Source organism: Schistocerca nitens, chromosome 8 (assembly GCF_023898315.1).
Source record: "Schistocerca nitens isolate TAMUIC-IGC-003100 chromosome 8, iqSchNite1.1, whole genome shotgun sequence".
Classification (NCBI taxonomy): Eukaryota; Metazoa; Arthropoda; class Insecta; order Orthoptera; family Acrididae; genus Schistocerca; species Schistocerca nitens.
Window position 1 is genome coordinate 23,448,521 of NC_064621.1, and position 25,067 is coordinate 23,473,587.

The 25,067-nt window shown below is 47.9% G+C and overlaps 49 non-coding genes across 49 annotated transcripts; all 49 read left to right on the forward strand.

The window, feature by feature from the left end:
* Positions 1 to 334: 334 nt before the first annotated feature.
* Trnar-ucg (transfer RNA arginine (anticodon UCG)) lies at positions 335 to 407 on the forward strand. Its single transcript has one exon. It is a non-coding gene; the product is annotated as a tRNA-Arg (tRNA).
* Positions 408 to 846: 439 nt separating this feature from the next.
* Positions 847 to 919, forward strand: Trnak-cuu (transfer RNA lysine (anticodon CUU)). The gene has a single exon. It is a non-coding gene; the product is annotated as a tRNA-Lys (tRNA).
* A 321-nt stretch (positions 920 to 1,240) lies between these two features.
* Trnat-agu (transfer RNA threonine (anticodon AGU)) lies at positions 1,241 to 1,312 on the forward strand. The gene has a single exon. It is a non-coding gene; the product is annotated as a tRNA-Thr (tRNA).
* A 557-nt stretch (positions 1,313 to 1,869) lies between these two features.
* Positions 1,870 to 1,942, forward strand: Trnar-ucg (transfer RNA arginine (anticodon UCG)). Its single transcript has one exon. It is a non-coding gene; the product is annotated as a tRNA-Arg (tRNA).
* Positions 1,943 to 2,381: 439 nt separating this feature from the next.
* Trnak-cuu (transfer RNA lysine (anticodon CUU)) lies at positions 2,382 to 2,454 on the forward strand. Its single transcript has one exon. It is a non-coding gene; the product is annotated as a tRNA-Lys (tRNA).
* Positions 2,455 to 2,775: 321 nt separating this feature from the next.
* Positions 2,776 to 2,847, forward strand: Trnat-agu (transfer RNA threonine (anticodon AGU)). The gene has a single exon. It is a non-coding gene; the product is annotated as a tRNA-Thr (tRNA).
* Positions 2,848 to 3,383: 536 nt separating this feature from the next.
* Positions 3,384 to 3,456, forward strand: Trnar-ucg (transfer RNA arginine (anticodon UCG)). Its single transcript has one exon. It is a non-coding gene; the product is annotated as a tRNA-Arg (tRNA).
* A 439-nt stretch (positions 3,457 to 3,895) lies between these two features.
* On the forward strand, positions 3,896 to 3,968 carry Trnak-cuu (transfer RNA lysine (anticodon CUU)). The gene has a single exon. It is a non-coding gene; the product is annotated as a tRNA-Lys (tRNA).
* A 321-nt stretch (positions 3,969 to 4,289) lies between these two features.
* Positions 4,290 to 4,361, forward strand: Trnat-agu (transfer RNA threonine (anticodon AGU)). Its single transcript has one exon. It is a non-coding gene; the product is annotated as a tRNA-Thr (tRNA).
* A 536-nt stretch (positions 4,362 to 4,897) lies between these two features.
* Positions 4,898 to 4,970, forward strand: Trnar-ucg (transfer RNA arginine (anticodon UCG)). The gene has a single exon. It is a non-coding gene; the product is annotated as a tRNA-Arg (tRNA).
* A 439-nt stretch (positions 4,971 to 5,409) lies between these two features.
* Positions 5,410 to 5,482, forward strand: Trnak-cuu (transfer RNA lysine (anticodon CUU)). Its single transcript has one exon. It is a non-coding gene; the product is annotated as a tRNA-Lys (tRNA).
* A 321-nt stretch (positions 5,483 to 5,803) lies between these two features.
* Trnat-agu (transfer RNA threonine (anticodon AGU)) lies at positions 5,804 to 5,875 on the forward strand. Its single transcript has one exon. It is a non-coding gene; the product is annotated as a tRNA-Thr (tRNA).
* Positions 5,876 to 6,432: 557 nt separating this feature from the next.
* Positions 6,433 to 6,505, forward strand: Trnar-ucg (transfer RNA arginine (anticodon UCG)). The gene has a single exon. It is a non-coding gene; the product is annotated as a tRNA-Arg (tRNA).
* Positions 6,506 to 6,944: 439 nt separating this feature from the next.
* Positions 6,945 to 7,017, forward strand: Trnak-cuu (transfer RNA lysine (anticodon CUU)). The gene has a single exon. It is a non-coding gene; the product is annotated as a tRNA-Lys (tRNA).
* Positions 7,018 to 7,338: 321 nt separating this feature from the next.
* On the forward strand, positions 7,339 to 7,410 carry Trnat-agu (transfer RNA threonine (anticodon AGU)). The gene has a single exon. It is a non-coding gene; the product is annotated as a tRNA-Thr (tRNA).
* Positions 7,411 to 7,964: 554 nt separating this feature from the next.
* Trnar-ucg (transfer RNA arginine (anticodon UCG)) lies at positions 7,965 to 8,037 on the forward strand. The gene has a single exon. It is a non-coding gene; the product is annotated as a tRNA-Arg (tRNA).
* Positions 8,038 to 8,476: 439 nt separating this feature from the next.
* Positions 8,477 to 8,549, forward strand: Trnak-cuu (transfer RNA lysine (anticodon CUU)). The gene has a single exon. It is a non-coding gene; the product is annotated as a tRNA-Lys (tRNA).
* A 321-nt stretch (positions 8,550 to 8,870) lies between these two features.
* On the forward strand, positions 8,871 to 8,942 carry Trnat-agu (transfer RNA threonine (anticodon AGU)). The gene has a single exon. It is a non-coding gene; the product is annotated as a tRNA-Thr (tRNA).
* A 554-nt stretch (positions 8,943 to 9,496) lies between these two features.
* On the forward strand, positions 9,497 to 9,569 carry Trnar-ucg (transfer RNA arginine (anticodon UCG)). The gene has a single exon. It is a non-coding gene; the product is annotated as a tRNA-Arg (tRNA).
* Positions 9,570 to 10,008: 439 nt separating this feature from the next.
* Positions 10,009 to 10,081, forward strand: Trnak-cuu (transfer RNA lysine (anticodon CUU)). The gene has a single exon. It is a non-coding gene; the product is annotated as a tRNA-Lys (tRNA).
* A 321-nt stretch (positions 10,082 to 10,402) lies between these two features.
* Positions 10,403 to 10,474, forward strand: Trnat-agu (transfer RNA threonine (anticodon AGU)). The gene has a single exon. It is a non-coding gene; the product is annotated as a tRNA-Thr (tRNA).
* A 536-nt stretch (positions 10,475 to 11,010) lies between these two features.
* Trnar-ucg (transfer RNA arginine (anticodon UCG)) lies at positions 11,011 to 11,083 on the forward strand. The gene has a single exon. It is a non-coding gene; the product is annotated as a tRNA-Arg (tRNA).
* A 439-nt stretch (positions 11,084 to 11,522) lies between these two features.
* On the forward strand, positions 11,523 to 11,595 carry Trnak-cuu (transfer RNA lysine (anticodon CUU)). The gene has a single exon. It is a non-coding gene; the product is annotated as a tRNA-Lys (tRNA).
* Positions 11,596 to 11,916: 321 nt separating this feature from the next.
* Positions 11,917 to 11,988, forward strand: Trnat-agu (transfer RNA threonine (anticodon AGU)). The gene has a single exon. It is a non-coding gene; the product is annotated as a tRNA-Thr (tRNA).
* A 554-nt stretch (positions 11,989 to 12,542) lies between these two features.
* On the forward strand, positions 12,543 to 12,615 carry Trnar-ucg (transfer RNA arginine (anticodon UCG)). The gene has a single exon. It is a non-coding gene; the product is annotated as a tRNA-Arg (tRNA).
* A 439-nt stretch (positions 12,616 to 13,054) lies between these two features.
* Trnak-cuu (transfer RNA lysine (anticodon CUU)) lies at positions 13,055 to 13,127 on the forward strand. The gene has a single exon. It is a non-coding gene; the product is annotated as a tRNA-Lys (tRNA).
* Positions 13,128 to 13,448: 321 nt separating this feature from the next.
* On the forward strand, positions 13,449 to 13,520 carry Trnat-agu (transfer RNA threonine (anticodon AGU)). The gene has a single exon. It is a non-coding gene; the product is annotated as a tRNA-Thr (tRNA).
* Positions 13,521 to 14,056: 536 nt separating this feature from the next.
* On the forward strand, positions 14,057 to 14,129 carry Trnar-ucg (transfer RNA arginine (anticodon UCG)). Its single transcript has one exon. It is a non-coding gene; the product is annotated as a tRNA-Arg (tRNA).
* Positions 14,130 to 14,568: 439 nt separating this feature from the next.
* Positions 14,569 to 14,641, forward strand: Trnak-cuu (transfer RNA lysine (anticodon CUU)). Its single transcript has one exon. It is a non-coding gene; the product is annotated as a tRNA-Lys (tRNA).
* Positions 14,642 to 14,962: 321 nt separating this feature from the next.
* On the forward strand, positions 14,963 to 15,034 carry Trnat-agu (transfer RNA threonine (anticodon AGU)). Its single transcript has one exon. It is a non-coding gene; the product is annotated as a tRNA-Thr (tRNA).
* A 548-nt stretch (positions 15,035 to 15,582) lies between these two features.
* Trnar-ucg (transfer RNA arginine (anticodon UCG)) lies at positions 15,583 to 15,655 on the forward strand. The gene has a single exon. It is a non-coding gene; the product is annotated as a tRNA-Arg (tRNA).
* Positions 15,656 to 16,094: 439 nt separating this feature from the next.
* Trnak-cuu (transfer RNA lysine (anticodon CUU)) lies at positions 16,095 to 16,167 on the forward strand. Its single transcript has one exon. It is a non-coding gene; the product is annotated as a tRNA-Lys (tRNA).
* A 321-nt stretch (positions 16,168 to 16,488) lies between these two features.
* On the forward strand, positions 16,489 to 16,560 carry Trnat-agu (transfer RNA threonine (anticodon AGU)). The gene has a single exon. It is a non-coding gene; the product is annotated as a tRNA-Thr (tRNA).
* A 542-nt stretch (positions 16,561 to 17,102) lies between these two features.
* Trnar-ucg (transfer RNA arginine (anticodon UCG)) lies at positions 17,103 to 17,175 on the forward strand. Its single transcript has one exon. It is a non-coding gene; the product is annotated as a tRNA-Arg (tRNA).
* Positions 17,176 to 17,614: 439 nt separating this feature from the next.
* Trnak-cuu (transfer RNA lysine (anticodon CUU)) lies at positions 17,615 to 17,687 on the forward strand. The gene has a single exon. It is a non-coding gene; the product is annotated as a tRNA-Lys (tRNA).
* A 321-nt stretch (positions 17,688 to 18,008) lies between these two features.
* On the forward strand, positions 18,009 to 18,080 carry Trnat-agu (transfer RNA threonine (anticodon AGU)). The gene has a single exon. It is a non-coding gene; the product is annotated as a tRNA-Thr (tRNA).
* Positions 18,081 to 18,634: 554 nt separating this feature from the next.
* On the forward strand, positions 18,635 to 18,707 carry Trnar-ucg (transfer RNA arginine (anticodon UCG)). Its single transcript has one exon. It is a non-coding gene; the product is annotated as a tRNA-Arg (tRNA).
* A 439-nt stretch (positions 18,708 to 19,146) lies between these two features.
* Positions 19,147 to 19,219, forward strand: Trnak-cuu (transfer RNA lysine (anticodon CUU)). Its single transcript has one exon. It is a non-coding gene; the product is annotated as a tRNA-Lys (tRNA).
* Positions 19,220 to 19,540: 321 nt separating this feature from the next.
* Trnat-agu (transfer RNA threonine (anticodon AGU)) lies at positions 19,541 to 19,612 on the forward strand. Its single transcript has one exon. It is a non-coding gene; the product is annotated as a tRNA-Thr (tRNA).
* A 548-nt stretch (positions 19,613 to 20,160) lies between these two features.
* Positions 20,161 to 20,233, forward strand: Trnar-ucg (transfer RNA arginine (anticodon UCG)). The gene has a single exon. It is a non-coding gene; the product is annotated as a tRNA-Arg (tRNA).
* A 439-nt stretch (positions 20,234 to 20,672) lies between these two features.
* Trnak-cuu (transfer RNA lysine (anticodon CUU)) lies at positions 20,673 to 20,745 on the forward strand. The gene has a single exon. It is a non-coding gene; the product is annotated as a tRNA-Lys (tRNA).
* Positions 20,746 to 21,066: 321 nt separating this feature from the next.
* Trnat-agu (transfer RNA threonine (anticodon AGU)) lies at positions 21,067 to 21,138 on the forward strand. The gene has a single exon. It is a non-coding gene; the product is annotated as a tRNA-Thr (tRNA).
* A 557-nt stretch (positions 21,139 to 21,695) lies between these two features.
* Positions 21,696 to 21,768, forward strand: Trnar-ucg (transfer RNA arginine (anticodon UCG)). Its single transcript has one exon. It is a non-coding gene; the product is annotated as a tRNA-Arg (tRNA).
* A 439-nt stretch (positions 21,769 to 22,207) lies between these two features.
* Trnak-cuu (transfer RNA lysine (anticodon CUU)) lies at positions 22,208 to 22,280 on the forward strand. Its single transcript has one exon. It is a non-coding gene; the product is annotated as a tRNA-Lys (tRNA).
* A 321-nt stretch (positions 22,281 to 22,601) lies between these two features.
* On the forward strand, positions 22,602 to 22,673 carry Trnat-agu (transfer RNA threonine (anticodon AGU)). Its single transcript has one exon. It is a non-coding gene; the product is annotated as a tRNA-Thr (tRNA).
* Positions 22,674 to 23,212: 539 nt separating this feature from the next.
* On the forward strand, positions 23,213 to 23,285 carry Trnar-ucg (transfer RNA arginine (anticodon UCG)). Its single transcript has one exon. It is a non-coding gene; the product is annotated as a tRNA-Arg (tRNA).
* Positions 23,286 to 23,724: 439 nt separating this feature from the next.
* Positions 23,725 to 23,797, forward strand: Trnak-cuu (transfer RNA lysine (anticodon CUU)). Its single transcript has one exon. It is a non-coding gene; the product is annotated as a tRNA-Lys (tRNA).
* A 321-nt stretch (positions 23,798 to 24,118) lies between these two features.
* On the forward strand, positions 24,119 to 24,190 carry Trnat-agu (transfer RNA threonine (anticodon AGU)). The gene has a single exon. It is a non-coding gene; the product is annotated as a tRNA-Thr (tRNA).
* Positions 24,191 to 24,726: 536 nt separating this feature from the next.
* On the forward strand, positions 24,727 to 24,799 carry Trnar-ucg (transfer RNA arginine (anticodon UCG)). Its single transcript has one exon. It is a non-coding gene; the product is annotated as a tRNA-Arg (tRNA).
* Positions 24,800 to 25,067: the final 268 nt, after the last annotated feature.

Consider the following 25,067-nt stretch of genomic DNA (forward strand, 5'->3'; position numbering starts at 1 on the left):
CCTCGCGGTTGTCGTCGTCGTCGTCGTCGTCGTCGTCGTCGTCGTCGGCGCCGCCGCCGCTTTGGTAATAGCGGCAACTCGCCATTGTATCTCATAGGGTGAGGTACGTTCTACAACCGACTGAGATGGCACTAAGCGATTGAAGCTGATTTGCAAGCTCTTGTTTGATGAGCGTCATAAGGGCTTGAATGTAACTTGCGATGGGACACAGCAAGAAGTAGCGTCGCATTTTTAGTACTGAAATTGGAGAATTGCGTCAAAGATGGTAAATTCATTCCGGGAAGTGCACAAATGGCGATAATGAGGTGTGTTTGGGGAAGCGTATTGCGCCAGTGACCGTGTGGCCTAATGGATAAGGCGTCGGACTTCGGATCCGAAGATTGCAGGTTCGAATCCTGTCACGGTCGAGTTTTTCCAGTTCTGCAAAAGATGCATGCTGTTTTACTGTGTTGTTTGAGTACTACAAAACTAGTTGAAAGTTGCTGCTGTCCGCTTCCTGGCTGCAAACCGGCGTCTACCTGAAGCTCAAGCAAGACAAGGGTGATCTGTAGCGAAATTTTCGGCACAGTGCCGTTCAGGAGAGTTTTTGTTGGAACTACTGCGTCTGATTCAGGGCCCAAGAGCTACGCCACAGGCGTCTGCGCACAGTCGAGCATGTGTGTTGAATAATGGTGCTGATAGCCACGTATCATTTGAAGCAGATTTGATGCCTTTCGGAGACAATTTTTCATTGAATAGGATTGTAGCTCATTTGTGGCAGCAGGAAATAAGCTGTAGTCAAAAGGATCTTCCATAGATGGTCGCAGGTCCCATCAGTATTGTATGGCTCGTAAAGCATTGTGTGGAGCCCGGCTAGCTCAGTCGGTAGAGCATGAGACTCTTAATCTCAGGGTCGTGGGTTCGAGCCCCACGCTGGGCGGCGCAAAATTTTGTGTCTACGCGGATGCAACCTGCGCCCCTCTCGTGAGCCTTGCGTAATGAACGTAACGGGTTACGACGATGCCTAGCTTCTTATGAATATCAGAGGAATGGTATTTGAAGCTGAAAGTAACTCTGAAATGAAATAAATGTGTTGTTTTGGAATTTTAGGTGTACATCGATATCGTGTGAGATGTGTAGGAAAGCAGCAGCTGTGGTAGCTAAATGCAAATAATGGTCGCTAATGCGGTGCGTTTCCAGCTGAAGATCTCCGATTCACTAGTCCATAAGAACAAAGTACCCGAAAAGCGCGCTAGGAGGCGCCTCCTTAGCTCAGTGGCAGAGCGCTGGTCTAGTAAACCAGAGGTCGTGAGTTCGATCCTCACAGGAGGCAAATGAATTTTGTAAAAGCCCCTCCCACCGTGGCCCTTTCGAAAAAAGCGGTCAAGGATGAAACAAATTATAAATGGGTGCGGTATTTAAGAAATGCTCTCGCAAATGAATAGTGCGAATGGTGCTATTAAAGTAGGCACCAGAAACTGCTGCTTTTGGGAGTCTCCGGAGAATGCCGACGTGAAATACTTAGTTCTTGTGATGTATTTTCTACCCCTGATAGAGACCCTCGCGGTTGTCGTCGTCGTCGTCGTCGTCGTCGTCGTCGTCGGCGCCGCCGCCGCTTTGGTAATAGCGGCAACTCGCCATTGTATCTCATAGGGTGAGGTACGTTCTACAACCGACTGAGATGGCACTAAGCGATTGAAGCTGATTTGCAAGCTCTTGTTTGATGAGCGTCATAAGGGCTTGAATGTAACTTGCGATGGGACACAGCAAGAAGTAGCGTCGCATTTTTAGTACTGAAATTGGAGAATTGCGTCAAAGATGGTAAATTCATTCCGGGAAGTGCACAAATGGCGATAATGAGGTGTGTTTGGGGAAGCGTATTGCGCCAGTGACCGTGTGGCCTAATGGATAAGGCGTCGGACTTCGGATCCGAAGATTGCAGGTTCGAATCCTGTCACGGTCGAGTTTTTCCAGTTCTGCAAAAGATGCATGCTGTTTTACTGTGTTGTTTGAGTACTACAAAACTAGTTGAAAGTTGCTGCTGTCCGCTTCCTGGCTGCAAACCGGCGTCTACCTGAAGCTCAAGCAAGACAAGGGTGATCTGTAGCGAAATTTTCGGCACAGTGCCGTTCAGGAGAGTTTTTGTTGGAACTACTGCGTCTGATTCAGGGCCCAAGAGCTACGCCACAGGCGTCTGCGCACAGTCGAGCATGTGTGTTGAATAATGGTGCTGATAGCCACGTATCATTTGAAGCAGATTTGATGCCTTTCGGAGACAATTTTTCATTGAATAGGATTGTAGCTCATTTGTGGCAGCAGGAAATAAGCTGTAGTCAAAAGGATCTTCCATAGATGGTCGCAGGTCCCATCAGTATTGTATGGCTCGTAAAGCATTGTGTGGAGCCCGGCTAGCTCAGTCGGTAGAGCATGAGACTCTTAATCTCAGGGTCGTGGGTTCGAGCCCCACGCTGGGCGGCGCAAAATTTTGTGTCTACGCGGATGCAACCTGCGCCCCTCTCGTGAGCCTTGCGTAATGAACGTAACGGGTTACGACGATGCCTAGCTTCTTATGAATATCAGAGGAATGGTATTTGAAGCTGAAAGTAACTCTGAAATGAAATAAATGTGTTGTTTTGGAATTTTAGGTGTACATCGATATCGTGTGAGATGTGTAGGAAAGCAGCAGCTGTGGTAGCTAAATGCAAATAATGGTCGCTAATGCGGTGCGTTTCCAGCTGAAGATCTCCGATTCACTAGTCCATAAGAACAAAGTGCCCGAAAAGCGCGCTAGGAGGCGCCTCCTTAGCTCAGTGGCAGAGCGCTGGTCTAGTAAACCAGAGGTCGTGAGTTCGATCCTCACAGGAGGCAAATGAATTTTGTAAAAGCCCCTCCCACCGTGGCCCTTTCGAAAAAAGCGGTCAAGGATGAAACAAATTATAAATGGGTGCGGTATTTAAGAAATGCTCTCGCAAATGAATAGTGCGAATGGTGCTATTAAAGTAGGCACCAGAAACTGCTGCTTTTGGGAGTCTCCGGAGAATGCCGACGTGAAATACTTAGTTCTTGTGATGTATTTTCTACCCCTGATAGAGACCGTCGCGGTTGTCGTCGTCGTCGGCGCCGCCGCCGCTTTGGTAATAGCGGCAACTCGCCATTGTATCTCATAGGGTGAGGTACGTTCTACAACCGACTGAGATGGCACTAAGCGATTGAAGCTGATTTGCAAGCTCTTGTTTGATGAGCGTCATAAGGGCTTGAATGTAACTTGCGATGGGACACAGCAAGAAGTAGCGTCGCATTTTTAGTACTGAAATTGGAGAATTGCGTCAAAGATGGTAAATTCATTCCGGGAAGTGCACAAATGGCGATAATGAGGTGTGTTTGGGGAAGCGTATTGCGCCAGTGACCGTGTGGCCTAATGGATAAGGCGTCGGACTTCGGATCCGAAGATTGCAGGTTCGAATCCTGTCACGGTCGAGTTTTTCCAGTTCTGCAAAAGATGCATGCTGTTTTACTGTGTTGTTTGAGTACTACAAAACTAGTTGAAAGTTGCTGCTGTCCGCTTCCTGGCTGCAAACCGGCGTCTACCTGAAGCTCAAGCAAGACAAGGGTGATCTGTAGCGAAATTTTCGGCACAGTGCCGTTCAGGAGAGTTTTTGTTGGAACTACTGCGTCTGATTCAGGGCCCAAGAGCTACGCCACAGGCGTCTGCGCACAGTCGAGCATGTGTGTTGAATAATGGTGCTGATAGCCACGTATCATTTGAAGCAGATTTGATGCCTTTCGGAGACAATTTTTCATTGAATAGGATTGTAGCTCATTTGTGGCAGCAGGAAATAAGCTGTAGTCAAAAGGATCTTCCATAGATGGTCGCAGGTCCCATCAGTATTGTATGGCTCGTAAAGCATTGTGTGGAGCCCGGCTAGCTCAGTCGGTAGAGCATGAGACTCTTAATCTCAGGGTCGTGGGTTCGAGCCCCACGCTGGGCGGCGCAAGATTTTGTGTCTACGCGGATGCAACCTGCGCCCCTCTCGTGAGCCTTGCGTAATGAACGTAACGGGTTACGACGATGCCTAGCTTCTTATGAATATCAGAGGAATGGTATTTGAAGCTGAAAGTAACTCTGAAATGAAATAAATGTGTTGTTTTGGAATTTTAGGTGTACATCGATATCGTGTGAGATGTGTAGGAAAGCAGCAGCTGTGGTAGCTAAATGCAAATAATGGTCGCTAATGCGGTGCGTTTCCAGCTGAAGATCTCCGATTCACTAGTCCATAAGAACAAAGTACCCGAAAAGCGCGCTAGGAGGCGCCTCCTTAGCTCAGTGGCAGAGCGCTGGTCTAGTAAACCAGAGGTCGTGAGTTCGATCCTCACAGGAGGCAAACGAATTTTGTAAAAGCCCCTCCCACCGTGGCCCTTTCGAAAAAAGCGGTCAAGGATGAAACAAATTATAAATGGGTGCGGTATTTAAGAAATGTTCTCGCAAATGAATAGTGCGAATGGTGCTATTAAAGTAGGCACCAGAAACTGCTGCTTTTGGGAGTCTCCGGAGAATGCCGACGTGAAATACTTAGTTCTTGTGATGTATTTTCTACCCCTGATAGAGACCGTCGCGGTTGTCGTCGTCGTCGGCGCCGCCGCCGCTTTGGTAATAGCGGCAACTCGCCATTGTATCTCATAGGGTGAGGTACGTTCTACAACCGACTGAGATGGCACTAAGCGATTGAAGCTGATTTGCAAGCTCTTGTTTGATGAGCGTCATAAGGGCTTGAATGTAACTTGCGATGGGACACAGCAAGAAGTAGCGTCGCATTTTTAGTACTGAAATTGGAGAATTGCGTCAAAGATGGTAAATTCATTCCGGGAAGTGCACAAATGGCGATAATGAGGTGTGTTTGGGGAAGCGTATTGCGCCAGTGACCGTGTGGCCTAATGGATAAGGCGTCGGACTTCGGATCCGAAGATTGCAGGTTCGAATCCTGTCACGGTCGAGTTTTTCCAGTTCTGCAAAAGATGCATGCTGTTTTACTGTGTTGTTTGAGTACTACAAAACTAGTTGAAAGTTGCTGCTGTCCGCTTCCTGGCTGCAAACCGGCGTCTACCTGAAGCTCAAGCAAGACAAGGGTGATCTGTAGCGAAATTTTCGGCACAGTGCCGTTCAGGAGAGTTTTTGTTGGAACTACTGCGTCTGATTCAGGGCCCAAGAGCTACGCCACAGGCGTCTGCGCACAGTCGAGCATGTGTGTTGAATAATGGTGCTGATAGCCACGTATCATTTGAAGCAGATTTGATGCCTTTCGGAGACAATTTTTCATTGAATAGGATTGTAGCTCATTTGTGGCAGCAGGAAATAAGCTGTAGTCAAAAGGATCTTCCATAGATGGTCGCAGGTCCCATCAGTATTGTATGGCTCGTAAAGCATTGTGTGGAGCCCGGCTAGCTCAGTCGGTAGAGCATGAGACTCTTAATCTCAGGGTCGTGGGTTCGAGCCCCACGCTGGGCGGCGCAAGATTTTGTGTCTACGCGGATGCAACCTGCGCCCCTCTCGTGAGCCTTGCGTAATGAACGTAACGGGTTACGACGATGCCTAGCTTCTTATGAATATCAGAGGAATGGTATTTGAAGCTGAAAGTAACTCTGAAATGAAATAAATGTGTTGTTTTGGAATTTTAGGTGTACATCGATATCGTGTGAGATGTGTAGGAAAGCAGCAGCTGTGGTAGCTAAATGCAAATAATGGTCGCTAATGCGGTGCGTTTCCAGCTGAAGATCTCCGATTCACTAGTCCATAAGAACAAAGTACCCGAAAAGCGCGCTAGGAGGCGCCTCCTTAGCTCAGTGGCAGAGCGCTGGTCTAGTAAACCAGAGGTCGTGAGTTCGATCCTCACAGGAGGCAAATGAATTTTGTAAAAGCCCCTCCCACCGTGGCCCTTTCGAAAAAAGCGGTCAAGGATGAAACAAATTATAAATGGGTGCGGTATTTAAGAAATGCTCTCGCAAATGAATAGTGCGAATGGTGCTATTAAAGTAGGCACCAGAAACTGCTGCTTTTGGGAGTCTCCGGAGAATGCCGACGTGAAATACTTAGTTCTTGTGATGTATTTTCTACCCCTGATAGAGACCCTCGCGGTTGTCGTCGTCGTCGTCGTCGTCGTCGTCGTCGTCGGCGCCGCCGCCGCTTTGGTAATAGCGGCAACTCGCCATTGTATCTCATAGGGTGAGGTACGTTCTACAACCGACTGAGATGGCACTAAGCGATTGAAGCTGATTTGCAAGCTCTTGTTTGATGAGCGTCATAAGGGCTTGAATGTAACTTGCGATGGGACACAGCAAGAAGTAGCGTCGCATTTTTAGTACTGAAATTGGAGAATTGCGTCAAAGATGGTAAATTCATTCCGGGAAGTGCACAAATGGCGATAATGAGGTGTGTTTGGGGAAGCGTATTGCGCCAGTGACCGTGTGGCCTAATGGATAAGGCGTCGGACTTCGGATCCGAAGATTGCAGGTTCGAATCCTGTCACGGTCGAGTTTTTCCAGTTCTGCAAAAGATGCATGCTGTTTTACTGTGTTGTTTGAGTACTACAAAACTAGTTGAAAGTTGCTGCTGTCCGCTTCCTGGCTGCAAACCGGCGTCTACCTGAAGCTCAAGCAAGACAAGGGTGATCTGTAGCGAAATTTTCGGCACAGTGCCGTTCAGGAGAGTTTTTGTTGGAACTACTGCGTCTGATTCAGGGCCCAAGAGCTACGCCACAGGCGTCTGCGCACAGTCGAGCATGTGTGTTGAATAATGGTGCTGATAGCCACGTATCATTTGAAGCAGATTTGATGCCTTTCGGAGACAATTTTTCATTGAATAGGATTGTAGCTCATTTGTGGCAGCAGGAAATAAGCTGTAGTCAAAAGGATCTTCCATAGATGGTCGCAGGTCCCATCAGTATTGTATGGCTCGTAAAGCATTGTGTGGAGCCCGGCTAGCTCAGTCGGTAGAGCATGAGACTCTTAATCTCAGGGTCGTGGGTTCGAGCCCCACGCTGGGCGGCGCAAGATTTTGTGTCTACGCGGATGCAACCTGCGCCCCTCTCGTGAGCCTTGCGTAATGAACGTAACGGGTTACGACGATGCCTAGCTTCTTATGAATATCAGAGGAATGGTATTTGAAGCTGAAAGTAACTCTGAAATGAAATAAATGTGTTGTTTTGGAATTTTAGGTGTACATCGATATCGTGTGAGATGTGTAGGAAAGCAGCAGCTGTGGTAGCTAAATGCAAATAATGGTCGCTAATGCGGTGCGTTTCCAGCTGAAGATCTCCGATTCACTAGTCCATAAGAACAAAGTACCCGAAAAGCGCGCTAGGAGGCGCCTCCTTAGCTCAGTGGCAGAGCGCTGGTCTAGTAAACCAGAGGTCGTGAGTTCGATCCTCACAGGAGGCAAATGAATTTTGTAAAAGCCCCTCCCACCGTGGCCCTTTCGAAAAAAGCGGTCAAGGATGAAACAAATTATAAATGGGTGCGGTATTTAAGAAATGCTCTCGCAAATGAATAGTGCGAATGGTGCTATTAAAGTAGGCACCAGAAACTGCTGCTTTTGGGAGTCTCCGGAGAATGCCGACGTGAAATACTTAGTTCTTGTGATGTATTTTCTACCCCTGATAGAGACCCTCGCGGTTGTCGTCGTCGTCGTCGTCGTCGTCGTCGTCGGCGCCGCCGCCGCTTTGGTAATAGCGGCAACTCGCCATTGTATCTCATAGGGTGAGGTACGTTCTACAACCGACTGAGATGGCACTAAGCGATTGAAGCTGATTTGCAAGCTCTTGTTTGATGAGCGTCATAAGGGCTTGAATGTAACTTGCGATGGGACACAGCAAGAAGTAGCGTCGCATTTTTAGTACTGAAATTCGAGAATTGCGTCAAAGATGGTAAATTCATTCCGGGAAGTGCACAAATGGCGATAATGAGGTGTGTTTGGGGAAGCGTATTGCGCCAGTGACCGTGTGGCCTAATGGATAAGGCGTCGGACTTCGGATCCGAAGATTGCAGGTTCGAATCCTGTCACGGTCGAGTTTTTCCAGTTCTGCAAAAGATGCATGCTGTTTTACTGTGTTGTTTGAGTACTACAAAACTAGTTGAAAGTTGCTGCTGTCCGCTTCCTGGCTGCAAACCGGCGTCTACCTGAAGCTCAAGCAAGACAAGGGTGATCTGTAGCGAAATTTTCGGCACAGTGCCGTTCAGGAGAGTTTTTGTTGGAACTACTGCGTCTGATTCAGGGCCCAAGAGCTACGCCACAGGCGTCTGCGCACAGTCGAGCATGTGTGTTGAATAATGGTGCTGATAGCCACGTATCATTTGAAGCAGATTTGATGCCTTTCGGAGACAATTTTTCATTGAATAGGATTGTAGCTCATTTGTGGCAGCAGGAAATAAGCTGTAGTCAAAAGGATCTTCCATAGATGGTCGCAGGTCCCATCAGTATTGTATGGCTCGTAAAGCATTGTGTGGAGCCCGGCTAGCTCAGTCGGTAGAGCATGAGACTCTTAATCTCAGGGTCGTGGGTTCGAGCCCCACGCTGGGCGGCGCAAAATTTTGTGTCTACGCGGATGCAACCTGCGCCCCTCTCGTGAGCCTTGCGTAATGAACGTAACGGGTTACGACGATGCCTAGCTTCTTATGAATATCAGAGGAATGGTATTTGAAGCTGAAAGTAACTCTGAAATGAAATAAATGTGTTGTTTTGGAATTTTAGGTGTACATCGATATCGTGTGAGATGTGTAGGAAAGCAGCAGCTGTGGTAGCTAAATGCAAATAATGGTCGCTAATGCGGTGCGTTTCCAGCTGAAGATCTCCGATTCACTAGTCCATAAGAACAAAGTGCCCGAAAAGCGCGCTAGGAGGCGCCTCCTTAGCTCAGTGGCAGAGCGCTGGTCTAGTAAACCAGAGGTCGTGAGTTCGATCCTCACAGGAGGCAAATGAATTTTGTAAAAGCCCCTCCCACCGTGGCCCTTTCGAAAAAAGCGGTCAAGGATGAAACAAATTATAAATGGGTGCGGTATTTAAGAAATGCTCTCGCAAATGAATAGTGCGAATGGTGCTATTAAAGTAGGCACCAGAAACTGCTGCTTTTGGGAGTCTCCGGAGAATGCCGACGTGAAATACTTAGTTCTTGTGATGTATTTTCTACCCCTGATAGAGACCCTCGCGGTTGTCGTCGTCGTCGTCGTCGTCGTCGTCGTCGGCGCCGCCGCCGCTTTGGTAATAGCGGCAACTCGCCATTGTATCTCATAGGGTGAGGTACGTTCTACAACCGACTGAGATGGCACTAAGCGATTGAAGCTGATTTGCAAGCTCTTGTTTGATGAGCGTCATAAGGGCTTGAATGTAACTTGCGATGGGACACAGCAAGAAGTAGCGTCGCATTTTTAGTACTGAAATTCGAGAATTGCGTCAAAGATGGTAAATTCATTCCGGGAAGTGCACAAATGGCGATAATGAGGTGTGTTTGGGGAAGCGTATTGCGCCAGTGACCGTGTGGCCTAATGGATAAGGCGTCGGACTTCGGATCCGAAGATTGCAGGTTCGAATCCTGTCACGGTCGAGTTTTTCCAGTTCTGCAAAAGATGCATGCTGTTTTACTGTGTTGTTTGAGTACTACAAAACTAGTTGAAAGTTGCTGCTGTCCGCTTCCTGGCTGCAAACCGGCGTCTACCTGAAGCTCAAGCAAGACAAGGGTGATCTGTAGCGAAATTTTCGGCACAGTGCCGTTCAGGAGAGTTTTTGTTGGAACTACTGCGTCTGATTCAGGGCCCAAGAGCTACGCCACAGGCGTCTGCGCACAGTCGAGCATGTGTGTTGAATAATGGTGCTGATAGCCACGTATCATTTGAAGCAGATTTGATGCCTTTCGGAGACAATTTTTCATTGAATAGGATTGTAGCTCATTTGTGGCAGCAGGAAATAAGCTGTAGTCAAAAGGATCTTCCATAGATGGTCGCAGGTCCCATCAGTATTGTATGGCTCGTAAAGCATTGTGTGGAGCCCGGCTAGCTCAGTCGGTAGAGCATGAGACTCTTAATCTCAGGGTCGTGGGTTCGAGCCCCACGCTGGGCGGCGCAAAATTTTGTGTCTACGCGGATGCAACCTGCGCCCCTCTCGTGAGCCTTGCGTAATGAACGTAACGGGTTACGACGATGCCTAGCTTCTTATGAATATCAGAGGAATGGTATTTGAAGCTGAAAGTAACTCTGAAATGAAATAAATGTGTTGTTTTGGAATTTTAGGTGTACATCGATATCGTGTGAGATGTGTAGGAAAGCAGCAGCTGTGGTAGCTAAATGCAAATAATGGTCGCTAATGCGGTGCGTTTCCAGCTGAAGATCTCCGATTCACTAGTCCATAAGAACAAAGTGCCCGAAAAGCGCGCTAGGAGGCGCCTCCTTAGCTCAGTGGCAGAGCGCTGGTCTAGTAAACCAGAGGTCGTGAGTTCGATCCTCACAGGAGGCAAATGAATTTTGTAAAAGCCCCTCCCACCGTGGCCCTTTCGAAAAAAGCGGTCAAGGATGAAACAAATTATAAATGGGTGCGGTATTTAAGAAATGCTCTCGCAAATGAATAGTGCGAATGGTGCTATTAAAGTAGGCACCAGAAACTGCTGCTTTTGGGAGTCTCCGGAGAATGCCGACGTGAAATACTTAGTTCTTGTGATGTATTTTCTACCCCTGATAGAGACCGTCGCGGTTGTCGTCGTCGTCGGCGCCGCCGCCGCTTTGGTAATAGCGGCAACTCGCCATTGTATCTCATAGGGTGAGGTACGTTCTACAACCGACTGAGATGGCACTAAGCGATTGAAGCTGATTTGCAAGCTCTTGTTTGATGAGCGTCATAAGGGCTTGAATGTAACTTGCGATGGGACACAGCAAGAAGTAGCGTCGCATTTTTAGTACTGAAATTGGAGAATTGCGTCAAAGATGGTAAATTCATTCCGGGAAGTGCACAAATGGCGATAATGAGGTGTGTTTGGGGAAGCGTATTGCGCCAGTGACCGTGTGGCCTAATGGATAAGGCGTCGGACTTCGGATCCGAAGATTGCAGGTTCGAATCCTGTCACGGTCGAGTTTTTCCAGTTCTGCAAAAGATGCATGCTGTTTTACTGTGTTGTTTGAGTACTACAAAACTAGTTGAAAGTTGCTGCTGTCCGCTTCCTGGCTGCAAACCGGCGTCTACCTGAAGCTCAAGCAAGACAAGGGTGATCTGTAGCGAAATTTTCGGCACAGTGCCGTTCAGGAGAGTTTTTGTTGGAACTACTGCGTCTGATTCAGGGCCCAAGAGCTACGCCACAGGCGTCTGCGCACAGTCGAGCATGTGTGTTGAATAATGGTGCTGATAGCCACGTATCATTTGAAGCAGATTTGATGCCTTTCGGAGACAATTTTTCATTGAATAGGATTGTAGCTCATTTGTGGCAGCAGGAAATAAGCTGTAGTCAAAAGGATCTTCCATAGATGGTCGCAGGTCCCATCAGTATTGTATGGCTCGTAAAGCATTGTGTGGAGCCCGGCTAGCTCAGTCGGTAGAGCATGAGACTCTTAATCTCAGGGTCGTGGGTTCGAGCCCCACGCTGGGCGGCGCAAGATTTTGTGTCTACGCGGATGCAACCTGCGCCCCTCTCGTGAGCCTTGCGTAATGAACGTAACGGGTTACGACGATGCCTAGCTTCTTATGAATATCAGAGGAATGGTATTTGAAGCTGAAAGTAACTCTGAAATGAAATAAATGTGTTGTTTTGGAATTTTAGGTGTACATCGATATCGTGTGAGATGTGTAGGAAAGCAGCAGCTGTGGTAGCTAAATGCAAATAATGGTCGCTAATGCGGTGCGTTTCCAGCTGAAGATCTCCGATTCACTAGTCCATAAGAACAAAGTACCCGAAAAGCGCGCTAGGAGGCGCCTCCTTAGCTCAGTGGCAGAGCGCTGGTCTAGTAAACCAGAGGTCGTGAGTTCGATCCTCACAGGAGGCAAATGAATTTTGTAAAAGCCCCTCCCACCGTGGCCCTTTCGAAAAAAGCGGTCAAGGATGAAACAAATTATAAATGGGTGCGGTATTTAAGAAATGCTCTCGCAAATGAATAGTGCGAATGGTGCTATTAAAGTAGGCACCAGAAACTGCTGCTTTTGGGAGTCTCCGGAGAATGCCGACGTGAAATACTTAGTTCTTGTGATGTATTTTCTACCCCTGATAGAGACCCTCGCGGTTGTCGTCGTCGTCGTCGTCGTCGTCGTCGTCGGCGCCGCCGCCGCTTTGGTAATAGCGGCAACTCGCCATTGTATCTCATAGGGTGAGGTACGTTCTACAACCGACTGAGATGGCACTAAGCGATTGAAGCTGATTTGCAAGCTCTTGTTTGATGAGCGTCATAAGGGCTTGAATGTAACTTGCGATGGGACACAGCAAGAAGTAGCGTCGCATTTTTAGTACTGAAATTCGAGAATTGCGTCAAAGATGGTAAATTCATTCCGGGAAGTGCACAAATGGCGATAATGAGGTGTGTTTGGGGAAGCGTATTGCGCCAGTGACCGTGTGGCCTAATGGATAAGGCGTCGGACTTCGGATCCGAAGATTGCAGGTTCGAATCCTGTCACGGTCGAGTTTTTCCAGTTCTGCAAAAGATGCATGCTGTTTTACTGTGTTGTTTGAGTACTACAAAACTAGTTGAAAGTTGCTGCTGTCCGCTTCCTGGCTGCAAACCGGCGTCTACCTGAAGCTCAAGCAAGACAAGGGTGATCTGTAGCGAAATTTTCGGCACAGTGCCGTTCAGGAGAGTTTTTGTTGGAACTACTGCGTCTGATTCAGGGCCCAAGAGCTACGCCACAGGCGTCTGCGCACAGTCGAGCATGTGTGTTGAATAATGGTGCTGATAGCCACGTATCATTTGAAGCAGATTTGATGCCTTTCGGAGACAATTTTTCATTGAATAGGATTGTAGCTCATTTGTGGCAGCAGGAAATAAGCTGTAGTCAAAAGGATCTTCCATAGATGGTCGCAGGTCCCATCAGTATTGTATGGCTCGTAAAGCATTGTGTGGAGCCCGGCTAGCTCAGTCGGTAGAGCATGAGACTCTTAATCTCAGGGTCGTGGGTTCGAGCCCCACGCTGGGCGGCGCAAAATTTTGTGTCTACGCGGATGCAACCTGCGCCCCTCTCGTGAGCCTTGCGTAATGAACGTAACGGGTTACGACGATGCCTAGCTTCTTATGAATATCAGAGGAATGGTATTTGAAGCTGAAAGTAACTCTGAAATGAAATAAATGTGTTGTTTTGGAATTTTAGGTGTACATCGATATCGTGTGAGATGTGTAGGAAAGCAGCAGCTGTGGTAGCTAAATGCAAATAATGGTCGCTAATGCGGTGCGTTTCCAGCTGAAGATCTCCGATTCACTAGTCCATAAGAACAAAGTGCCCGAAAAGCGCGCTAGGAGGCGCCTCCTTAGCTCAGTGGCAGAGCGCTGGTCTAGTAAACCAGAGGTCGTGAGTTCGATCCTCACAGGAGGCAAATGAATTTTGTAAAAGCCCCTCCCACCGTGGCCCTTTCGAAAAAAGCGGTCAAGGATGAAACAAATTATAAATGGGTGCGGTATTTAAGAAATGCTCTCGCAAATGAATAGTGCGAATGGTGCTATTAAAGTAGGCACCAGAAACTGCTGCTTTTGGGAGTCTCCGGAGAATGCCGACGTGAAATACTTAGTTCTTGTGATGTATTTTCTACCCCTGATAGAGACCGTCGCGGTTGTCGTCGTCGTCGGCGCCGCCGCCGCTTTGGTAATAGCGGCAACTCGCCATTGTATCTCATAGGGTGAGGTACGTTCTACAACCGACTGAGATGGCACTAAGCGATTGAAGCTGATTTGCAAGCTCTTGTTTGATGAGCGTCATAAGGGCTTGAATGTAACTTGCGATGGGACACAGCAAGAAGTAGCGTCGCATTTTTAGTACTGAAATTGGAGAATTGCGTCAAAGATGGTAAATTCATTCCGGGAAGTGCACAAATGGCGATAATGAGGTGTGTTTGGGGAAGCGTATTGCGCCAGTGACCGTGTGGCCTAATGGATAAGGCGTCGGACTTCGGATCCGAAGATTGCAGGTTCGAATCCTGTCACGGTCGAGTTTTTCCAGTTCTGCAAAAGATGCATGCTGTTTTACTGTGTTGTTTGAGTACTACAAAACTAGTTGAAAGTTGCTGCTGTCCGCTTCCTGGCTGCAAACCGGCGTCTACCTGAAGCTCAAGCAAGACAAGGGTGATCTGTAGCGAAATTTTCGGCACAGTGCCGTTCAGGAGAGTTTTTGTTGGAACTACTGCGTCTGATTCAGGGCCCAAGAGCTACGCCACAGGCGTCTGCGCACAGTCGAGCATGTGTGTTGAATAATGGTGCTGATAGCCACGTATCATTTGAAGCAGATTTGATGCCTTTCGGAGACAATTTTTCATTGAATAGGATTGTAGCTCATTTGTGGCAGCAGGAAATAAGCTGTAGTCAAAAGGATCTTCCATAGATGGTCGCAGGTCCCATCAGTATTGTATGGCTCGTAAAGCATTGTGTGGAGCCCGGCTAGCTCAGTCGGTAGAGCATGAGACTCTTAATCTCAGGGTCGTGGGTTCGAGCCCCACGCTGGGCGGCGCAAGATTTTGTGTCTACGCGGATGCAACCTGCGCCCCTCTCGTGAGCCTTGCGTAATGAACGTAACGGGTTACGACGATGCCTAGCTTCTTATGAATATCAGAGGAATGGTATTTGAAGCTGAAAGTAACTCTGAAATGAAATAAATGTGTTGTTTTGGAATTTTAGGTGTACATCGATATCGTGTGAGATGTGTAGGAAAGCAGCAGCTGTGGTAGCTAAATGCAAATAATGGTCGCTAATGCGGTGCGTTTCCAGCTGAAGATCTCCGATTCACTAGTCCATAAGAACAAAGTACCCGAAAAGCGCGCTAGGAGGCGCCTCCTTAGCTCAGTGGCAGAGCGCTGGTCTAGTAAACCAGAGGTCGTGAGTTCGATCCTCACAGGAGGCAAACGAATTTTGTAAAAGCCCCTCCCACCGTGGCCCTTTCGAAAAAAGCGGTCAAGGATGAAACAAATTATAAATGGGTGCGGTATTTAAGAAATGTTCTCGCAAATGAATAGTGCGAATGGTGCTATTAAAGTAGGCACCAGAAACTGCTGCTTTTGGGAGTCTCCGGAGAATGCCGACGTGAAATACTTAGTTCTTGTGATGTATTTTCTACCCCTGATAGAGACCCTCGCGGTTGTCGTCGTCGTCGTCGTCGTCGTCGGCGCCGCCGCCGCTTTGGTAATAGCGGCAACTCGCCATTGTATCTCATAGGGTGAGGTACGTTCTACAACCGACTGAGATGGCACTAAGCGATTGAAGCTGATTTGCAAGCTCTTGTTTGATGAGCGTCATAAGGGCTTGAATGTAACTTGCGATGGGACACAGCAAGAAGTAGCGTCGCATTTTTAGTACTGAAATTGGAGAATTGCGTCAAAGATGGTAAATTCATTCCGGGAAGTGCACAAATGGCGATAATGAGGTGTGTTTGGGGAAGCGTATTGCGCCAGTGACCGTGTGGCCTAATGGATAAGGCGTCGGACTTCGGATCCGAAGATTGCAGGTTCGAATCCTGTCACGGTCGAGTTTTTCCAGTTCTGCAAAAGATGCATGCTGTTTTACTGTGTTGTTTGAGTACTACAAAACTAGTTGAAAGTTGCTGCTGTCCGCTTCCTGGCTGCAAACCGGCGTCTACCTGAAGCTCAAGCAAGACAAGGGTGATCTGTAGCGAAATTTTCGGCACAGTGCCGTTCAGGAGAGTTTTTGTTGGAACTACTGCGTCTGATTCAGGGCCCAAGAGCTACGCCACAGGCGTCTGCGCACAGTCGAGCATGTGTGTTGAATAATGGTGCTGATAGCCACGTATCATTTGAAGCAGATTTGATGCCTTTCGGAGACAATTTTTCATTGAATAGGATTGTAGCTCATTTGTGGCAGCAGGAAATAAGCTGTAGTCAAAAGGATCTTCCATAGATGGTCGCAGGTCCCATCAGTATTGTATGGCTCGTAAAGCATTGTGTGGAGCCCGGCTAGCTCAGTCGGTAGAGCATGAGACTCTTAATCTCAGGGTCGTGGGTTCGAGCCCCACGCTGGGCGGCGCAAGATTTTGTGTCTACGCGGATGCAACCTGCGCCCCTCTCGTGAGCCTTGCGTAATGAACGTAACGGGTTACGACGATGCCTAGCTTCTTATGAATATCAGAGGAATGGTATTTGAAGCTGAAAGTAACTCTGAAATGAAATAAATGTGTTGTTTTGGAATTTTAGGTGTACATCGATATCGTGTGAGATGTGTAGGAAAGCAGCAGCTGTGGTAGCTAAATGCAAATAATGGTCGCTAATGCGGTGCGTTTCCAGCTGAAGATCTCCGATTCACTAGTCCATAAGAACAAAGTACCCGAAAAGCGCGCTAGGAGGCGCCTCCTTAGCTCAGTGGCAGAGCGCTGGTTTAGTAAACCAGAGGTCGTGAGTTCGATCCTCACAGGAGGCAAACGAATTTTGTAAAAGCCCCTCCCACCGTGGCCCTTTCGAAAAAAGCGGTCAAGGATGAAACAAATTATAAATGGGTGCGGTATTTAAGAAATGTTCTCGCAAATGAATAGTGCGAATGGTGCTATTAAAGTAGGCACCAGAAACTGCTGCTTTTGGGAGTCTCCGGAGAATGCCGACGTGAAATACTTAGTTCTTGTGATGTATTTTCTACCCCTGATAGAGACCCTCGCGGTTGTCGTCGTCGTCGTCGTCGGCGCCGCCGCCGCTTTGGTAATAGCGGCAACTCGCCATTGTATCTCATAGGGTGAGGTACGTTCTACAACCGACTGAGATGGCACTAAGCGATTGAAGCTGATTTGCAAGCTCTTGTTTGATGAGCGTCATAAGGGCTTGAATGTAACTTGCGATGGGACACAGCAAGAAGTAGCGTCGCATTTTTAGTACTGAAATTGGAGAATTGCGTCAAAGATGGTAAATTCATTCCGGGAAGTGCACAAATGGCGATAATGAGGTGTGTTTGGGGAAGCGTATTGCGCCAGTGACCGTGTGGCCTAATGGATAAGGCGTCGGACTTCGGATCCGAAGATTGCAGGTTCGAATCCTGTCACGGTCGAGTTTTTCCAGTTCTGCAAAAGATGCATGCTGTTTTACTGTGTTGTTTGAGTACTACAAAACTAGTTGAAAGTTGCTGCTGTCCGCTTCCTGGCTGCAAACCGGCGTCTACCTGAAGCTCAAGCAAGACAAGGGTGATCTGTAGCGAAATTTTCGGCACAGTGCCGTTCAGGAGAGTTTTTGTTGGAACTACTGCGTCTGATTCAGGGCCCAAGAGCTACGCCACAGGCGTCTGCGCACAGTCGAGCATGTGTGTTGAATAATGGTGCTGATAGCCACGTATCATTTGAAGCAGATTTGATGCCTTTCGGAGACAATTTTTCATTGAATAGGATTGTAGCTCATTTGTGGCAGCAGGAAATAAGCTGTAGTCAAAAGGATCTTCCATAGATGGTCGCAGGTCCCATCAGTATTGTATGGCTCGTAAAGCATTGTGTGGAGCCCGGCTAGCTCAGTCGGTAGAGCATGAGACTCTTAATCTCAGGGTCGTGGGTTCGAGCCCCACGCTGGGCGGCGCAAAATTTTGTGTCTACGCGGATGCAACCTGCGCCCCTCTCGTGAGCCTTGCGTAATGAACGTAACGGGTTACGACGATGCCTAGCTTCTTATGAATATCAGAGGAATGGTATTTGAAGCTGAAAGTAACTCTGAAATGAAATAAATGTGTTGTTTTGGAATTTTAGGTGTACATCGATATCGTGTGAGATGTGTAGGAAAGCAGCAGCTGTGGTAGCTAAATGCAAATAATGGTCGCTAATGCGGTGCGTTTCCAGCTGAAGATCTCCGATTCACTAGTCCATAAGAACAAAGTACCCGAAAAGCGCGCTAGGAGGCGCCTCCTTAGCTCAGTGGCAGAGCGCTGGTCTAGTAAACCAGAGGTCGTGAGTTCGATCCTCACAGGAGGCAAATGAATTTTGTAAAAGCCCCTCCCACCGTGGCCCTTTCGAAAAAAGCGGTCAAGGATGAAACAAATTATAAATGGGTGCGGTATTTAAGAAATGCTCTCGCAAATGAATAGTGCGAATGGTGCTATTAAAGTAGGCACCAGAAACTGCTGCTTTTGGGAGTCTCCGGAGAATGCCGACGTGAAATACTTAGTTCTTGTGATGTATTTTCTACCCCTGATAGAGACCCTCGCGGTTGTCGTCGTCGTCGTCGTCGTCGTCGTCGTCGGCGCCGCCGCCGCTTTGGTAATAGCGGCAACTCGCCATTGTATCTCATAGGGTGAGGTACGTTCTACAACCGACTGAGATGGCACTAAGCGATTGAAGCTGATTTGCAAGCTCTTGTTTGATGAGCGTCATAAGGGCTTGAATGTAACTTGCGATGGGACACAGCAAGAAGTAGCGTCGCATTTTTAGTACTGAAATTGGAGAATTGCGTCAAAGATGGTAAATTCATTCCGGGAAGTGCACAAATGGCGATAATGAGGTGTGTTTGGGGAAGCGTATTGCGCCAGTGACCGTGTGGCCTAATGGATAAGGCGTCGGACTTCGGATCCGAAGATTGCAGGTTCGAATCCTGTCACGGTCGAGTTTTTCCAGTTCTGCAAAAGATGCATGCTGTTTTACTGTGTTGTTTGAGTACTACAAAACTAGTTGAAAGTTGCTGCTGTCCGCTTCCTGGCTGCAAACCGGCGTCTACCTGAAGCTCAAGCAAGACAAGGGTGATCTGTAGCGAAATTTTCGGCACAGTGCCGTTCAGGAGAGTTTTTGTTGGAACTACTGCGTCTGATTCAGGGCCCAAGAGCTACGCCACAGGCGTCTGCGCACAGTCGAGCATGTGTGTTGAATAATGGTGCTGATAGCCACGTATCATTTGAAGCAGATTTGATGCCTTTCGGAGACAATTTTTCATTGAATAGGATTGTAGCTCATTTGTGGCAGCAGGAAATAAGCTGTAGTCAAAAGGATCTTCCATAGATGGTCGCAGGTCCCATCAGTATTGTATGGCTCGTAAAGCATTGTGTGGAGCCCGGCTAGCTCAGTCGGTAGAGCATGAGACTCTTAATCTCAGGGTCGTGGGTTCGAGCCCCACGCTGGGCGGCGCAAAATTTTGTGTCTACGCGGATGCAACCTGCGCCCCTCTCGTGAGCCTTGCGTAATGAACGTAACGGGTTACGACGATGCCTAGCTTCTTATGAATATCAGAGGAATGGTATTTGAAGCTGAAAGTAACTCTGAAATGAAATAAATGTGTTGTTTTGGAATTTTAGGTGTACATCGATATCGTGTGAGATGTGTAGGAAAGCAGCAGCTGTGGTAGCTAAATGCAAATAATGGTCGCTAATGCGGTGCGTTTCCAGCTGAAGATCTCCGATTCACTAGTCCATAAGAACAAAGTACCCGAAAAGCGCGCTAGGAGGCGCCTCCTTAGCTCAGTGGCAGAGCGCTGGTCTAGTAAACCAGAGGTCGTGAGTTCGATCCTCACAGGAGGCAAATGAATTTTGTAAAAGCCCCTCCCACCGTGGCCCTTTCGAAAAAAGCGGTCAAGGATGAAACAAATTATAAATGGGTGCGGTATTTAAGAAATGCTCTCGCAAATGAATAGTGCGAATGGTGCTATTAAAGTAGGCACCAGAAACTGCTGCTTTTGGGAGTCTCCGGAGAATGCCGACGTGAAATACTTAGTTCTTGTGATGTATTTTCTACCCCTGATAGAGACCCTCGCGGTTGTCGTCGTCGTCGTCGTCGTCGTCGGCGCCGCCGCCGCTTTGGTAATAGCGGCAACTCGCCATTGTATCTCATAGGGTGAGGTACGTTCTACAACCGACTGAGATGGCACTAAGCGATTGAAGCTGATTTGCAAGCTCTTGTTTGATGAGCGTCATAAGGGCTTGAATGTAACTTGCGATGGGACACAGCAAGAAGTAGCGTCGCATTTTTAGTACTGAAATTGGAGAATTGCGTCAAAGATGGTAAATTCATTCCGGGAAGTGCACAAATGGCGATAATGAGGTGTGTTTGGGGAAGCGTATTGCGCCAGTGACCGTGTGGCCTAATGGATAAGGCGTCGGACTTCGGATCCGAAGATTGCAGGTTCGAATCCTGTCACGGTCGAGTTTTTCCAGTTCTGCAAAAGATGCATGCTGTTTTACTGTGTTGTTTGAGTACTACAAAACTAGTTGAAAGTTGCTGCTGTCCGCTTCCTGGCTGCAAACCGGCGTCTACCTGAAGCTCAAGCAAGACAAGGGTGATCTGTAGCGAAATTTTCGGCACAGTGCCGTTCAGGAGAGTTTTTGTTGGAACTACTGCGTCTGATTCAGGGCCCAAGAGCTACGCCACAGGCGTCTGCGCACAGTCGAGCATGTGTGTTGAATAATGGTGCTGATAGCCACGTATCATTTGAAGCAGATTTGATGCCTTTCGGAGACAATTTTTCATTGAATAGGATTGTAGCTCATTTGTGGCAGCAGGAAATAAGCTGTAGTCAAAAGGATCTTCCATAGATGGTCGCAGGTCCCATCAGTATTGTATGGCTCGTAAAGCATTGTGTGGAGCCCGGCTAGCTCAGTCGGTAGAGCATGAGACTCTTAATCTCAGGGTCGTGGGTTCGAGCCCCACGCTGGGCGGCGCAAAATTTTGTGTCTACGCGGATGCAACCTGCGCCCCTCTCGTGAGCCTTGCGTAATGAACGTAACGGGTTACGACGATGCCTAGCTTCTTATGAATATCAGAGGAATGGTATTTGAAGCTGAAAGTAACTCTGAAATGAAATAAATGTGTTGTTTTGGAATTTTAGGTGTACATCGATATCGTGTGAGATGTGTAGGAAAGCAGCAGCTGTGGTAGCTAAATGCAAATAATGGTCGCTAATGCGGTGCGTTTCCAGCTGAAGATCTCCGATTCACTAGTCCATAAGAACAAAGTACCCGAAAAGCGCGCTAGGAGGCGCCTCCTTAGCTCAGTGGCAGAGCGCTGGTCTAGTAAACCAGAGGTCGTGAGTTCGATCCTCACAGGAGGCAAATGAATTTTGTAAAAGCCCCTCCCACCGTGGCCCTTTCGAAAAAAGCGGTCAAGGATGAAACAAATTATAAATGGGTGCGGTATTTAAGAAATGCTCTCGCAAATGAATAGTGCGAATGGTGCTATTAAAGTAGGCACCAGAAACTGCTGCTTTTGGGAGTCTCCGGAGAATGCCGACGTGAAATACTTAGTTCTTGTGATGTATTTTCTACCCCTGATAGAGACCCTTGCGGTTGTCGTCGTCGTCGTCGTCGTCGTCGTCGTCGTCGGCGCCGCCGCCGCTTTGGTAATAGCGGCAACTCGCCATTGTATCTCATAGGGTGAGGTACGTTCTACAACCGACTGAGATGGCACTAAGCGATTGAAGCTGATTTGCAAGCTCTTGTTTGATGAGCGTCATAAGGGCTTGAATGTAACTTGCGATGGGACACAGCAAGAAGTAGCGTCGCATTTTTAGTACTGAAATTGGAGAATTGCGTCAAAGATGGTAAATTCATTCCGGGAAGTGCACAAATGGCGATAATGAGGTGTGTTTGGGGAAGCGTATTGCGCCAGTGACCGTGTGGCCTAATGGATAAGGCGTCGGACTTCGGATCCGAAGATTGCAGGTTCGAATCCTGTCACGGTCGAGTTTTTCCAGTTCTGCAAAAGATGCATGCTGTTTTACTGTGTTGTTTGAGTACTACAAAACTAGTTGAAAGTTGCTGCTGTCCGCTTCCTGGCTGCAAACCGGCGTCTACCTGAAGCTCAAGCAAGACAAGGGTGATCTGTAGCGAAATTTTCGGCACAGTGCCGTTCAGGAGAGTTTTTGTTGGAACTACTGCGTCTGATTCAGGGCCCAAGAGCTACGCCACAGGCGTCTGCGCACAGTCGAGCATGTGTGTTGAATAATGGTGCTGATAGCCACGTATCATTTGAAGCAGATTTGATGCCTTTCGGAGACAATTTTTCATTGAATAGGATTGTAGCTCATTTGTGGCAGCAGGAAATAAGCTGTAGTCAAAAGGATCTTCCATAGATGGTCGCAGGTCCCATCAGTATTGTATGGCTCGTAAAGCATTGTGTGGAGCCCGGCTAGCTCAGTCGGTAGAGCATGAGACTCTTAATCTCAGGGTCGTGGGTTCGAGCCCCACGCTGGGCGGCGCAAAATTTTGTGTCTACGCGGATGCAACCTGCGCCCCTCTCGTGAGCCTTGCGTAATGAACGTAACGGGTTACGACGATGCCTAGCTTCTTATGAATATCAGAGGAATGGTATTTGAAGCTGAAAGTAACTCTGAAATGAAATAAATGTGTTGTTTTGGAATTTTAGGTGTACATCGATATCGTGTGAGATGTGTAGGAAAGCAGCAGCTGTGGTAGCTAAATGCAAATAATGGTCGCTAATGCGGTGCGTTTCCAGCTGAAGATCTCCGATTCACTAGTCCATAAGAACAAAGTACCCGAAAAGCGCGCTAGGAGGCGCCTCCTTAGCTCAGTGGCAGAGCGCTGGTCTAGTAAACCAGAGGTCGTTAGTTCGATCCTCACAGGAGGCAAATGAATTTTGTAAAAGCCCCTCCCACCGTGGCCCTTTCGAAAAAAGCGGTCAAGGATGAAACAAATTATAAATGGGTGCGGTATTTAAGAAATGCTCTCGCAAATGAATAGTGCGAATGGTGCTATTAAAGTAGGCACCAGAAACTGCTGCTTTTGGGAGTCTCCGGAGAATGCCGACGTGAAATACTTAGTTCTTGTGATGTATTTTCTACCCCTGATAGAGACCGTCGCGGTTGTCGTCGTCGTCGTCGGCGCCGCCGCCGCTTTGGTAATAGCGGCAACTCGCCATTGTATCTCATAGGGTGAGGTACGTTCTACAACCGACTGAGATGGCACTAAGCGATTGAAGCTGATTTGCAAGCTCTTGTTTGATGAGCGTCATAAGGGCTTGAATGTAACTTGCGATGGGACACAGCAAGAAGTAGCGTCGCATTTTTAGTACTGAAATTGGAGAATTGCGTCAAAGATGGTAAATTCATTCCGGGAAGTGCACAAATGGCGATAATGAGGTGTGTTTGGGGAAGCGTATTGCGCCAGTGACCGTGTGGCCTAATGGATAAGGCGTCGGACTTCGGATCCGAAGATTGCAGGTTCGAATCCTGTCACGGTCGAGTTTTTCCAGTTCTGCAAAAGATGCATGCTGTTTTACTGTGTTGTTTGAGTACTACAAAACTAGTTGAAAGTTGCTGCTGTCCGCTTCCTGGCTGCAAACCGGCGTCTACCTGAAGCTCAAGCAAGACAAGGGTGATCTGTAGCGAAATTTTCGGCACAGTGCCGTTCAGGAGAGTTTTTGTTGGAACTACTGCGTCTGATTCAGGGCCCAAGAGCTACGCCACAGGCGTCTGCGCACAGTCGAGCATGTGTGTTGAATAATGGTGCTGATAGCCACGTATCATTTGAAGCAGATTTGATGCCTTTCGGAGACAATTTTTCATTGAATAGGATTGTAGCTCATTTGTGGCAGCAGGAAATAAGCTGTAGTCAAAAGGATCTTCCATAGATGGTCGCAGGTCCCATCAGTATTGTATGGCTCGTAAAGCATTGTGTGGAGCCCGGCTAGCTCAGTCGGTAGAGCATGAGACTCTTAATCGCAGGGTCGTGGGTTCGAGCCCCACGCTGGGCGGCGCAAAATTTTGTGTCTACGCGGATGCAACCTGCGCCCCTCTCGTGAGCCTTGCGTAATGAACGTAACGGGTTACGACGATGCCTAGCTTCTTATGAATATCAGAGGAATGGTATTTGAAGCTGAAAGTAACTCTGAAATGAAATAAATGTGTTGTTTTGGAATTTTAGGTGTACATCGATATCGTGTGAGATGTGTAGGAAAGCAGCAGCTGTGGTAGCTAAATGCAAATAATGGTCGCTAATGCGGTGCGTTTCCAGCTGAAGATCTCCGATTCACTAGTCCATAAGAACAAAGTACCCGAAAAGCGCGCTAGGAGGCGCCTCCTTAGCTCAGTGGCAGAGCGCTGGTCTAGTAAACCAGAGGTCGTGAGTTCGATCCTCACAGGAGGCAAATGAATTTTGTAAAAGCCCCTCCCACCGTGGCCCTTTCGAAAAAAGCGGTCAAGGATGAAACAAATTATAAATGGGTGCGGTATTTAAGAAATGCTCTCGCAAATGAATAGTGCGAATGGTGCTATTAAAGTAGGCACCAGAAACTGCTGCTTTTGGGAGTCTCCGGAGAATGCCGACGTGAAATACTTAGTTCTTGTGATGTATTTTCTACCCCTGATAGAGACCGTCGCGGTTGTCGTCGTCGTCGGCGCCGCCGCCGCTTTGGTAATAGCGGCAACTCGCCATTGTATCTCATAGGGTGAGGTACGTTCTACAACCGACTGAGATGGCACTAAGCGATTGAAGCTGATTTGCAAGCTCTTGTTTGATGAGCGTCATAAGGGCTTGAATGTAACTTGCGATGGGACACAGCAAGAAGTAGCGTCGCATTTTTAGTACTGAAATTGGAGAATTGCGTCAAAGATGGTAAATTCATTCCGGGAAGTGCACAAATGGCGATAATGAGGTGTGTTTGGGGAAGCGTATTGCGCCAGTGACCGTGTGGCCTAATGGATAAGGCTTCGGACTTCGGATCCGAAGATTGCAGGTTCGAATCCTGTCACGGTCGAGTTTTTCCAGTTCTGCAAAAGATGCATGCTGTTTTACTGTGTTGTTTGAGTACTACAAAACTAGTTGAAAGTTGCTGCTGTCCGCTTCCTGGCTGCAAACCGGCGTCTACCTGAAGCTCAAGCAAGACAAGGGTGATCTGTAGCGAAATTTTCGGCACAGTGCCGTTCAGGAGAGTTTTTGTTGGAACTACTGCGTCTGATTCAGGGCCCAAGAGCTACGCCACAGGCGTCTGCGCACAGTCGAGCATGTGTGTTGAATAATGGTGC